The sequence below is a fragment of the Schistocerca nitens genome, chromosome 2, assembly GCF_023898315.1.
Source record: "Schistocerca nitens isolate TAMUIC-IGC-003100 chromosome 2, iqSchNite1.1, whole genome shotgun sequence".
NCBI classification, from domain to species: domain Eukaryota; kingdom Metazoa; phylum Arthropoda; class Insecta; order Orthoptera; family Acrididae; genus Schistocerca; species Schistocerca nitens.
The window spans coordinates 619,109,798-619,122,883 of record NC_064615.1 but is presented as its reverse complement, the minus strand read 5'-3'; positions in this window follow the sequence as shown (position 1 = coordinate 619,122,883).

Sequence of the window (13,086 nt, the reverse complement as noted above, 5' to 3'; positions counted from 1 at the left end):
AGGACGTTTTTTACCCTCGGTGGTAGCTTCTTGCTATTACTCCTGCAGTATATTGCAGCGTAACTTAGCGTGCTGGCCTCACTTCCCTTACTCAGCACTCTCCAGGCTTCGCTCGGCGCTCGGTCTGCGTGCGTCCTTGCGTCAGCCGGTTGGTAGACTGCAACTGTCAGCAAGGCTATCTGTGCCGCGCCTACTTCGCAATGCTGCGATCGCCGGCTGCCTCAGTTTTGCCATTCTCCATTGCGTGAAGCAACACTTACTACATGTGGTCGCAACAGCCATAAATAGAACTTCCTTGCTTTCTGTTAAAACCAACTGCTAGGATGAAAACAAAACAACGCATAACTGTGTACAGATTTTTTGCCTAAAATTATATATATATATATATATATATATATATATATATATATATATATATATATATAAAATTCTTTAAGTTCCTTACTATTGTAGTTAAATTTGGCTGCGGGAAAGATAACGAAACTACACATATACACAGCGCAACATAGCACAGCATTTCATTCCTCACATTCATTTTTGACAGAAACCTGTTCATTGTCGTTAGAAAGAAAAAAACATACAGTCTACGTCCGTTTGAGTGTTTTCAGAGTACACTATAAAAATTTGAATTAAATTGGTAAAGAATTATTCGACATTTTTGCTATGAAGGTTTCCCCATTACGTATACACTCCTGGAAATGGAAAAAAGAACACATTGACACCGGTGTGTCAGACCCACCATACTTGCTCCGGACACTGCGAGAGGGCTGTACAAGCAATGATCACACGCACGGCACAGCGGACACACCAGGAATCGCGGTGTTGGCCGTCGAATGGCGCTAGCTGCGCAGCATTTGTGCACCGCCGCCGTCAGTGTCAGCCAGTTTGCCGTGGCATACGGAGCTCCATCGCAGTCTTTAACACTCGTAGCATGCCGCGACAGCGTGGACGTGAACCGTATGTGCAGTTGACGGACTTTGAGCGAGGGCGTATAGTGGGCATGCGGGAGGCCGGGTGGACGTACCGCCGAATTGCTCAACACGTGGGGCGTGAGGTCTCCACAGTACATCGATGTTGTCGCCAGTGGTCGGCGGAAGGTGCACGTGCCCGTCGACCTGGGACCGGACCGCAGCGACGCACGGATGCACGCCAAGACCGTAGGATCCTACGCAGTGCCGTAGGGGACCGCACCGCCACTTCCCAGCAAATTAGGGACACTGTTGCTCCTGGGGTATCGGCGAGGACCATTCGCAACCGTCTCCATGAAGCTGGGCTACGGTCCCGCACACCGTTAGGCCGTCTTCCGCTCACGCCCCAACATCGTGCAGCCCGCCTCCAGTGGTGTCGCGACAGGCGTGAATGGAGGGACGAATGGAGACGTGTCGTCTTCAGCGATGAGAGTCGCTTCTGCCTTGGTGCCAATGATGGTCGTATGCGTGTTTGGCGCCGTGCAGGTGAGCGCCACAATCAGGACTGCATACGACCGAGGCACACAGGGCCAACACCCGGCATCATGGTGTGGGGAGCGATCTCCTACACTGGCCGTACACCACTGGTGATCGTCGAGGGGACACTGAATAGTGCACGGTACATCCAAACCGTCATCGAACCCATCGTTCTACCATTCCTAGACGGCAAGGGAACTTGCTGTTCCAACAGGACAATGCACGTCCGCATGTATCCCGTGCCACCCAACGTGCTCTAGAAGGTGTAAGTCAACTACCCTGGCCAGCAAGATCTCCGGATCTGTCCCCCATTGAGCATGTTTGGGACTGGATGAAGCGTCCTCTCATGCGGTCTGCACGTCCAGCACGAACGCTGGTCCAACTGAGGCGCCAGGTGGAAATGGCATGGCAAGCCGTTCCACAGGGCTACATCCAGCATCTCTACGATCGTCTCCATGGGAGAATAGCAGCCTGCATTGCTGCGAAAGGTGGATATACACTGTACTAGTGCCGACATTGTGCATGCTCTGTTGCCTGTGTCTATGTGCCTGTGGTTCTGTCAGTGTGATCATGTGATGTATCTGACCCCAGGAAAGTGTCAATAAAGTTTCCCCTTCCTGGGACAATGAATTCACGGTGTTCTTATTTCAATTTCCAGGAGTGTAGTATATATATAGTTGTGTACTGTAAGTTTTAAAAATATGTGACCTGTGTTCGTTCGAACGTTTATTAGAGTATCGTGTGAAAATCAGAAGTTAATCATTCAAGGACTTTCCGAGTTTTTGCCAATAACTTTTCCCATTTATGTAAATACACATATTTATATGCTACGCATGTATTAAACAATATGCGGCATATTTCAGATTTTTACGCTATACTCTAATGAAAGTTTGGACGTTAATAGGCTACACATTTTTGAAATATAGGTGGTATATGAAAATATAAATACTATATAAACATTTTTGAAATATAGGTGGTATATGAAAATATATATACTATATAAATGGGGAATGATGCTAGGAAAAACCTCAAATATTCTTGACGATTAACTTCAAATTTTTAAACGGTACTCCAACAAGCCTTCGGAGTACTGTGTAAACATTTAAATTTAATCGGGCTAGAACATTTCGAGGATTCTCCTGTCATCGTTCCCCATTTATATAGTAAATATATCGTCATATGCCACATATATTCCAAAAATGTGTAGCATATCACCGTCCAAACGTTTATAGAGTACGGAGTAGAAATCTGAAATAGATCGATAAAGAATTTTACACTTTTTGTAACAACGTTAACCAATGGCTTGTCTTTACATAGCAGTATCGACAAGAAAACCGTTTACATTATTTTGTTCGTCCCGGTGAGATAAGTTCAATTACTGTTTGATACAGTGGGACAATTACTAGAGAAGATAGAGGGAAATTAAAGTTACAGATTTCACAGTCCTTAAAAACATCTGTTACGTACAACTGCCGATAGGAAGATACACGACACCTCAAATGAAAGTTGCCGTTTACAATGCCGATCAGCTAAAAGTTCATTTCAACAGAGATTACCGTTCTAATATTTAAGTACGACAAATATGCAAATGACGACACAGTAATGATTATATCACATTCATGTTACATGTGACAAAATTATACAAGATGTAGAATACACGAGAATCAATTTCCGCACGTATGAAAGATTATCAACGGCTTAGTCGATTTGACTAATTCTTTGTGTGTTCGCGCGCGCGCGCGCGTGTGTGTGTGTGTGTGTGTGTGTGTGTGTATGTGTGTGTGTGTGTGTGTGTTTGTACGTGTGTGTGTGTGTTCGTGATTGTCAGTACAAGGTTCTTATGAAGCAAATTTTTGGAAAACCCACCGGGAAAGTCGGAAATTTGGATGATATTTTTCTACGATAATCTTGATGATAGAAAAGTGGCGGTCGGTTTGATAGTTCTGCTGTCACATGTTTTCATTTTTAATTACGATATTAGGGCATGTAAAACATTAGAAATAAATTTATATTACGTTTCTGTTTTTCATAAGTATAGTTTTAAACGCAATTTGTATGCATAACTAGGTGCTATTTTGTTTTATTCCTTGCAGTCGATTTTAACAGAAAAGAGGAAAGTTGTATTTATGTCTTATAGGGATGTGATTAGATACTACTATGGAATGCAAATCGTCCGAAACTTTGTAATTCTGCCCTTTCGCAGGTTAAACCATGCGAAATACCGTCGTTGGAGCTACTATCCGTGATACATCCATCACCTTTATGGGTCTCTCACAGACCCCTATACCCCATACTCGTACCAGTGATACAAACTGATTTACCCACTCATTCTAACAGACTTCAATTCCCATTCAAGGTTTCCTTTGCAAACGCTGTTAACAAGTATCAGAGCCCAAGAAAAGGGTAGGTAGACAGAGACAGCGCGGAGGGTGGGGGGATTAGAGGAAATAACCATAGAGAGTGGGAAAAAATGGTTCAAATGGCTCTGAACACTATGGGACTTACCTTCTGAGGTCATCAGTCCCCTAGAACTTAGAACTACTTAAACCTAACTAACCTAAGGACAGCACACACATCCATGCCCGAGGCAGGATTCGAACCTGCGACCGTAGCGGTCGCGCGGTTCCGGAGTGAAGCGCCTAGACCCGCTCGGCCATTCTGGCCGGCAGCGAGAGAGAAGGAGAGGGATAGAGGGAGGGGGAAAAGGGCAGAGAAGGGGGAGGAGCAGAACGACAGAGAGAGGGAGAAGGAGGAGGTGGGTAGAGAAAGAGGGAGAGGAAATGAACAAAGAGAGGAGGAAGGATGAGATGGACAAATAGAGATGGAAGGGGGACATGGAAAGAAATGGAGGCAGGCTGAAGTAGGTAGAGGAGGTGATGGACAAGAGGGGAGGAAGGAAGAGGCGACAGGTAGAGCGGAGGGGATGGAAAAGATGGAAAAAGAAAGGGGTGAGGAGGAGAGGTACAGCGAGAGGAAGACACGGAGATTATGACATATATCCAATTCTAATATATATTTATCAATTGCGTACATATTTATAAATTGTGAAGCATTGCCAGGATCCGCAGGTTAGTAAAGAAAATGCAAAGTGTTTAAAGCGGCAATAACAAAAATTAAGCGTAATTTAAATCTCGTGTGTCTGATATAATTAGTGACGACACCATAATATAGTATGGCTGAAAACGCTTTAGCTTCGTTTGCAGGTGATACTGATACATCTATTTCTGTACATACTTCCTTCATGTGAGGTAACTCATGCGTAAATTCCATTCCTGCCATTAATGAATGCCGCCTAAGATGAACAAACATGAGTGAGATCTCAAATGACCAGCATCTAAATGTGCATTTCTCCATTAAAAAAAAGGGTAAGCCCAAACTAGGCAGTCAAAATTTTAGAGATAGTTCGGGAATATTCTCTTTTCTAGCTTAAGAGTCTCGTGGTCTACCATGGCTCATTGCGGAGTAATAACGTAATTGTGATACATTCGGTTTGCTACTCCTATTACCATCGTTCGTGCGAAAAGGCTTCTATAACAGCGAAAGCGCTTGTAATATGCAATCAACAAACGGTGCTGCACAAAACACAGTGCCGTGAAACAATGAACCCTCTAGAGCAGAAGCGGTGCTGTTATGTGGTTGCCGTCGCTGCGGGAAGTGCTCAGTATAGAGTTGTTGTGCCGGTCGCCCATTGCATTCAGTGAACCCACACGTGAGGTGCCTGTCAAACGACTCTTACCCAGTAACCAAGCCCATACTGCCTTATATAGCTGTTAATGAACCACAAACTGTCCTCTAGCGGCGTGCTAAAGTACTGAAGTGCAACAATATCAATGTGTACCAAGATAGGATAAATGTGTCGGCAAACAAACAAACAAACAAAATGATTTATTCTTTCGAAACTATATAAATGCACCTCACACTTTTCCTTAAAGCGCAAAATTCTTTCTCAAAATCCTTAAGACTACAAGATGATGATGATGTTTGGTTTGTGGGGCGCTCAACTGCGCAGTTATCAGCGCCCGTACAAATTCCCAACCTTTGATCAGTCCAATCTCGCCACCTTCATGAATGATGATGAAATGATGAGGACAACACAAACACTCAGTCATCTTGAGGCAGGTGAAAAATTTAAGACCACAAGAAATCACAAAGTACGAGCACCTGTATAATGAAGGTAAAAGTCAACCTGCTTTCTCACTTAAATAGAGCGTACCTTGCCTCCATTCCCGATCGGGACAGTGCGATTTATGTACGTTGTTAAGTGTGCCAACAGTCTTAGAAGTGTCAGCTGAAGTTAAGGCCATACGTGCATTGTCACTTTAAGGCAAGGAAGGTTGTTAGCGTTGAAGGTTGCCCGCCAAGTTGGTGTACACCACTGCAACATCATTCGAACGTTTAACCATTATCGTGAGACACAAACGTATTGAAGATCAGCCTCGCAGTCATCGTCCGCGACCTAAAACATTGGTTCATGATCGGTACCTACAAATGATGAATCTTAGATAGGCTGAAGGTAAAGCAACAACTCTTTGCTACCATTTTGGGGGGGATACTCTCTCGACCCAGGTGGTACGCAACCCTCTCCGTACGATCGATTCGACTGGTAGACGTCGATTAAAAGTAACAATGTCGAATGTATTTTGAACGTTTTGCAGGATGGAAAAGGACATAAAATGCAAACCAGCAAGGAAGTTTTATAATAGATCTCTTGTCACTAAGAGAATAACTCTTAAAGCTTGCATGAGCTAGCCGCCTTCAAACAGTACTTAAACTGCTTGCCTGGTGCATTTAACAAGAAAATTCAGCAAATAATACACGCAAGAAGTAATCCGCGATGCTTGCTCAAAACGACCACGAGCAGTGTAATACAATTAACTGACGAACGCACTCTCGTCTGGTTGTATGCGCAGCACAGAAAATACACTTGCAAGGTATGGCGTAAGTTAGATGATGGGGGCTGAGGGCATCTATTTAACAGCACAAATTTCTGCCCAGTTACGGAGGATGAGAAGAGATTGAAGGCCACGTTGGCGTCCATAAATTTTGTTGAGTGGCTGGTGCCTCGAATTCATACAGGCGTCTCAGCGCCAACAGAGCACAGGCCAAGCTATCGCTTCTGTTCCAATGATCAGCCCTCCGGGAAGGTTAACAACCTGAATTGTGAAACCTGAACAGCACACTGTGTCTCCAACGTGCCAAGGCTCTTAACGTACACTGATGAGCCAGAACATTATGACCACCTGCAGATAGCTTGTTTGGCCGTCTTTGGAACGAAATACGCCACCGACTCCGCGTATCAGGGATCTGACAGTCTGCTGGTAGGTTTGTGGAGGAATGTGACGTTAGATGTCTACGCCCAGGTCATATAATTCGTGTAAAAACAGGTCGCTAATTTGCGCACCTTGCCTAGTAAGGCGATGCGGGTCTCACGCATCGTTCCCCTACGCTCTGTAAAGAAGCATGGGACTTCATTTCATTTCATTCAATTTGCGTACGCGGTGATGGCGTCCAATAGCGACCCAGATGGGTTCCATAGGATTTACAGCAGGGGAATTTAGTAGCAGAGACATCGACGTGAGTCTACTATAATGCTCCTCAGACCACTATAGCACAATCAAGACATCAAGACATCAAGCATGAAGGGATGCAGGTGGTTCGCAGCTGACAGTGTGCCTTCGATTACTACCACAGGTCGTGTTCAAGTGCAGTAGAATGTCTCCCATAGCATAATACTGCTACCACCAGGCTGCATCCGTGGCGCACTGCACGTTTCGAGCCGCTGTTCACCTCGTCGACGGCGTTTGTGGAGAAGACCATCGGCCTAACGTAGTAAAAGTGTGCTTCACCAGAAGATGGGTCAACATATGAACACGTAGGGGTGATCTGATGCAGAGCTCAACGTTCAATCATGTGCGATGAACGGTGAGCCGTGAAACACTTCTGCGTGAACCAGCATTGTTCTCTATCGGCAGAGATGCCACAGATCACACCATCTGTCCTACTATACAGAGCAGACAAGCCTCCAAACCCCACGTTCTGTGAAGAGTCGTGAACGTCGAAGCAGTCAGCGCGTAGTGGTAGTTCCACTACTTTCCGCAGATGCTCACGACAGTAGCACGTGATCATTCGACCAGCGTCGCCGTTTTCGAGGTTCTGCGTAATAATAATCTGCCCTTTGTCAAAGTCGCTTATCTCAATGTATTTCCCCATTTTTAGCCCATGTTTCGCTTGGGTGATTCCCGTCTGTGTCTCCTCCGCTTACTTCCTTTTGTTACCGCGTCACGTGCCCGTAGCGCTCCCATGCAGCATCCAACGTCGCAACACGCAGTGGTCGTAACGTTTTGGCTGATCAGTCTAAGTCGTGCAACCCCATGTTATGTTGTGTTTTTTTTTTAAAAAAAAGCGACCTGGCTATCGCTATGTGGAAGCGCGTCCGCCGTCCGCCTGTTACCCAACAACAAGATGAAGACATTCCTGCAGAGCAGATGCCTTCTGTACGACACGTGCACTGCTTGGCACTTAGGCCCATCTCAGATCCACACTGCAGCACTGCAGTCAACATTCCGGTGATAGGTTCATCTTTAAAGGCGCTAACGCAAACCGTGTCAACCATGTGCACAAATTGCTCCTGGAGGCAGCAATGGAAGTAACTGCGGTACTTACTGACGGCAACCTGATCGAGCGAGATAGGTGCCCGATGAGACTTGCTTTGCGTCGCCTCAGGAATCTCTGTTCACATACCTGAGGCTCAGGAGTTCCGGCCTCGAACTGTGGGACAGGCTAGAGCAATTATGTGTCCTTCACCTTGTGGACAGCATGCCAAGGACGATCCAAGCCTGTATAATGCATGTAGTGGGGCAGCACGCTAGACACCGTTTCAGATACTATGGCATTAGCGCTAGTTACAGGGACAATCTGAGCATTCGCAGGTGGAAGCTTTTTGGATTTTTTTTTTTTGCATTGCCCTTAGTTTTATTTTTACGTAAGTACACCCTCGTCTTGGACTTTATTCATATACTTCCATTTGCCTTTGAAAGAGTAAGGTTCATCCGTATACATCACCAGGATTTGTAATCGTCATGAGGTCGTGCTGAAGGTATTGGCTGCTGTTCGTGAAATGGCAGCTGTCTGAACCTGTCGACTGGTTTCAACATGGCCTCAGCGAAATGTGCAGTATCTCTGATTTTTCAGTCAAGGTCTTTGCAAGTCAACATAGCAAGTCAACAGATAGAGCGAAGGCATTTGAGACTGGCGAACACAGAAGGAAATCGTCGTCAAGACTGTCCATCGTGTTAACGAAAGTGATTATGAAACTGTGAATTCTAAGAAGTTGCAGTGCATCGCGAAACCGAATGGCGCAGTGGAAACACTGTTTGTGTGTTAGCCTAGGTTCAAGGAAACCAGCTGACAGTGGCTTTTGATTGGGCTAGTTCGGCGGCTGGTCTAGTAGAGGAAACCTTCTACAGTTTGGATGTATTACGAGGGCTTGTTGAAAAGTAATGCCTCCGAATTACTTATATAAAAACACTTAAGGCTTTTTAAATAAAACAAAAAGCTTTTAAATAAAACAAATATTTTTAAGCTCTACGTCTTTATTCTTCATGTCTACATACTCGTATTTATTTCTCGACCGGGTCACCATGGCAACCAACAGTGTTCTCCCAACGTGGGACCAATTTTTTGATTCCGTCGCTGTAGAATCTTCCACTTTTTTGACATAGCCACAACCTCACCCGTGCTTGCTCCGCTCCATCACTATCAAAGTGAAATCCTCAAAGGTATTCTATAAGTTCTGGAAGTAGATGGAAATCGGTTGGGGCCATATCGGAACTGTGTGGATGATGATCGATAATAGTGAACCTAAATCGTAGTATTTTGCAGATGTCGCAGCTCTCGTGTGTGGTCTGTCGTTGCCATCCTGAAGGAGAGGGTGCCCTTTGTGTGGACGAACTATTCGAATTCGAAATGCGATTCCAGCACGCTATTTCTCACACACCAACATAGTTACGTTTCACACTGTCGTGTCACTCGCTACGATTCGGAGCCCTCTAGCGCCAGAGGTCTGCATATATGTAGACAAGAAGAATACAGATACAGAATGTTAATAACGTTTGTTTCAGGGCGTCCTCCTACTTTTGCAATGAAATGATGATCCTACTGAATGATCAAGAGGAGAAATGCACCCATTGTAGCCACAGAAGCAGTGCTACCAACTGTAGTAGTAGTAGTACAAAAATGTTGTGTTTCGTGGCCATCTACAGACGCACTACTGATTGGCTTCCTCGTCGGTCGATTCTGCCAACGTTTGTTTAACAATTTTCCGGATTTTCCGCCAGCACGAGTGCCTGGCATTATCAAAGACTCATCCCTCACTATTGGTGCTGGACAGAGCTTATACAGCCCGATGAACGGGTTTGTTGTCATCCTGAAAGGTGGGAGTGTCCACAAAGTACTCATCTTGCAACTGCAGAAGGAAGGGTAATTCTAGGTCAGTGAGAAAACTGAAATAAATAACCTGGCTCATGTTCATGGTAACCTGAGTCATGTAAGTCATGATCCAAACAACACTCTGATAAGCTAAGACATTCGTTTTCCATCCCTACGGGTTACGATCTCTTAACGATGTGATGTGTCTGGACTCTGGCCTATACTTTTAGGCTGGAGGTTTTAGTGTATTGCGAAGTTGCTGGCTCCTCCCTTTTTTCCTTGCGGTCAGCCAGCCACTTCCATCTGCTATATTGTTTTGGCTCACTCTACCACTTTCTTCTTGTGTTGTCCATGTTTTACTGCTGACGGCATGCTTCGTCACACGTTTCGATGTGGGTAGGCACATATTTTTCCAACCTTGTTACCTGTGTTTTACGTTCTGTTTCAACTTACTGTTCTGAGTATTTTCTTGACACCCGTCCCAATCTGTTATTGAGCGGGCGCTGAAGACATTGCCGTCGTGCGCCCATACAACCTTCTCCATCATCCATCATCATCTTAACGACCACTGTTCTTACACGTGTTTCAAGACTGCGAGAGGAACAGTATTCCTTGTTGGGCGGTCCTTGTTGATGTAACAAAAAATTGGGGCAGTATAATTGACGGTGTGGTCATGGAGACGTCCCTATACGACATCTCTTTTCCACCATTCTGACATGTCCCCTCGTCGACCCATATTACCGCGCTGATTACATTCAAGCGAAAAACACATACAAAGCACTTCACTGTCATGACTTATCTCAGCGGTGGAGGCTCACATGAGCGCCTGGTACCGTTTCTACAGTGCGCCAAACCCAACAGTGTTCCTGTTTGAGGGGTGACAAATGTCTTACCTTGTCCAAATACAGAAACCCTAACTGCTTCAATACAAAGTATTCCGCTCGTTCAGAATGTAGCTAATGATATCTTCTAAGTCCCTAGCAAGAACGTATCAAGCTAACATCAGACCCCTGAACGAATTTTCATCGTGACCACACTGATCAGAATCAGATCTCCAGGCCTAACTCCCACAAAGCAAAACACACGTCCGCACAGTGTGACGCCAGAATAGTAAGAACCCAAGCGCTCCTGTGATCCAGCGAGATTTTCTAAATTGTAAATGTTCAAATAATTAATTTAAGCTATACAGAATGAACCTGAACCACCTTAAAATCTTGGGAGCCGTTCAGGGATGTTTTTGGAGTATTTTGGCATATGGGGCCCGTGTCTCTGAGGGCTCGTTACAGAGTAATTGTCTTTTTGTCTTTATCCTAGTTATTTCTGTATGTATATTCCACTACGTACAACAGTGCAAACGTCGACGGTATGCGTCTTTGGTGTTGTTTAGATACAAACCTGTTGCATTCATTTACGATACTTAATGCTAACAATGCCCTCTCGTTCTTCGCGGTCCACAATGCATTCAGCACTCCTTGGTCGTGTCTCGAATTTGTTTTTTCGGCAGCAGAAGAACTCTAGAGAATTCATTTTAGATTTGTGGAAGACTGCGGCAACAAAGCGCCATCATGCCATGGTTATCTGGCTCAGTCGCTTCCATTGTGATCAGACAGGACTGGGTATCGAACAACGAAGCAGCAGATCATCTCTCATTAAAGAACCGAGACATAAAAGGCAATTGGGGGAACTGCTCTTCACAATGGAGGCGATAATGGTAAAGGTGGAAACCATTTGAAAGCTGTCTGCCAGCCAGCACTATCATTTCCTCACGGTACAAGAAAAACTCTGAGCACTATGGGACTTAACATCTGAGGTCATCAATCCCCTAGAACTACTTAAACCTAACTAACCTAAGGACATCACACACATCCATGCCCGAGATAAAATTCGAACCTGCGACCGTAGCGGTCGCGCGGTTCCAGACTGAAGCGCCTAGAACCGCTCGGCCACACTGGTCGGCCCTCGCGGTACATTTTGCCTTTTTGTGTACTGTGCTGCTTATACTCGCTAATGTCTTTGAGATACCGCTCTCTTTTGTAACCGAGGTCCACGCCGTTCAGCAGACACTATAGTGCATAAGCACTGAGTAAGACCAACTCCTTTTATCTTCCTGTGATCAAGGTTATCCCTGAATGGCGAGATTAGTTGACGAATGCTCGCTTGTATTATTTGCTGCGTAGGTAGCCGATCCCGTGATTCTGCACGGTGCTATATGTGCTCTCAGGTTGATATCATTCAATGCTTGGGAGATGGTTATTGCATCACTGGCTCCTTTATCAAATCCCGAGATATAATAAATTCTGCGATATTATCTTTTCATGGAAAGCAAGATTAATTTTTTAAGGAATCAGGATTATGTGTTTTGGATTAAGCTGCCGTTGTTTGGAAGGGTATCGTCAGGACTGCCCGGGGCCAGTGTGATAGGAACTCTCTAATTCTCCACAAACGTACATGATCAGGCGGACAGGATGAGCAGCAATCTGCAGCTGTTTGCTGATGACGCTGTCGTGTACGGTAGGGTGTCGTCGTTGAGAAGGAGATGAAAGACGTCTCAGACAAAATCTCTAGTTAGCGTAACGAATAACAGCTTGCTCTAAATGTCGAAAAATGCACGTGATTCAGATGGGCAGCAAAGAGAGTCCCGTAAAGTTCGAGTACAGCAGTAGTAGCGTGCTGCTCCACGCAGTCACGTCGATTAAATATCCAGGCGAAACGTTGCAGAGAGATATGAAACGGAACCAGCATGTAAGGGCTGTTATAGGGAAGGCCAAGCAAGATTTAAAGCAATAACAAAATAGTTTATAGCTAAAAACATTACATTTTCTCCGATGCGTATCAGTTTCATTTAGTAATTAGAAATTAAACAAAACAAAAATTTTGTTTCTCTAATATACTAGCTATTACAACATTCTTCTCAAAGAAACTGTAGCGTGTATCCCTCTTCAGAGAAATATCGAAGACAGAATTTCGCGTCCATCCTCAACAAAGTAGATCTTCAAGAACACGGACAATAAAGAAGTTCATCAAAGCTCCCCTATCCAAATTCAAACAACATTAAATGAAAAGCAGACAGTTGCAGAGGCAACAGGAATTATGAAATAAGCCAATGATAATAATTTTTCAAGTTTCTTCCTCAGATATGAGGTAGTGCAGAAAAGTAATGCCTCAGAGTTTATATTCTGTTCTCAGTGTCGGCTGAGGTATTACATGTCACGCA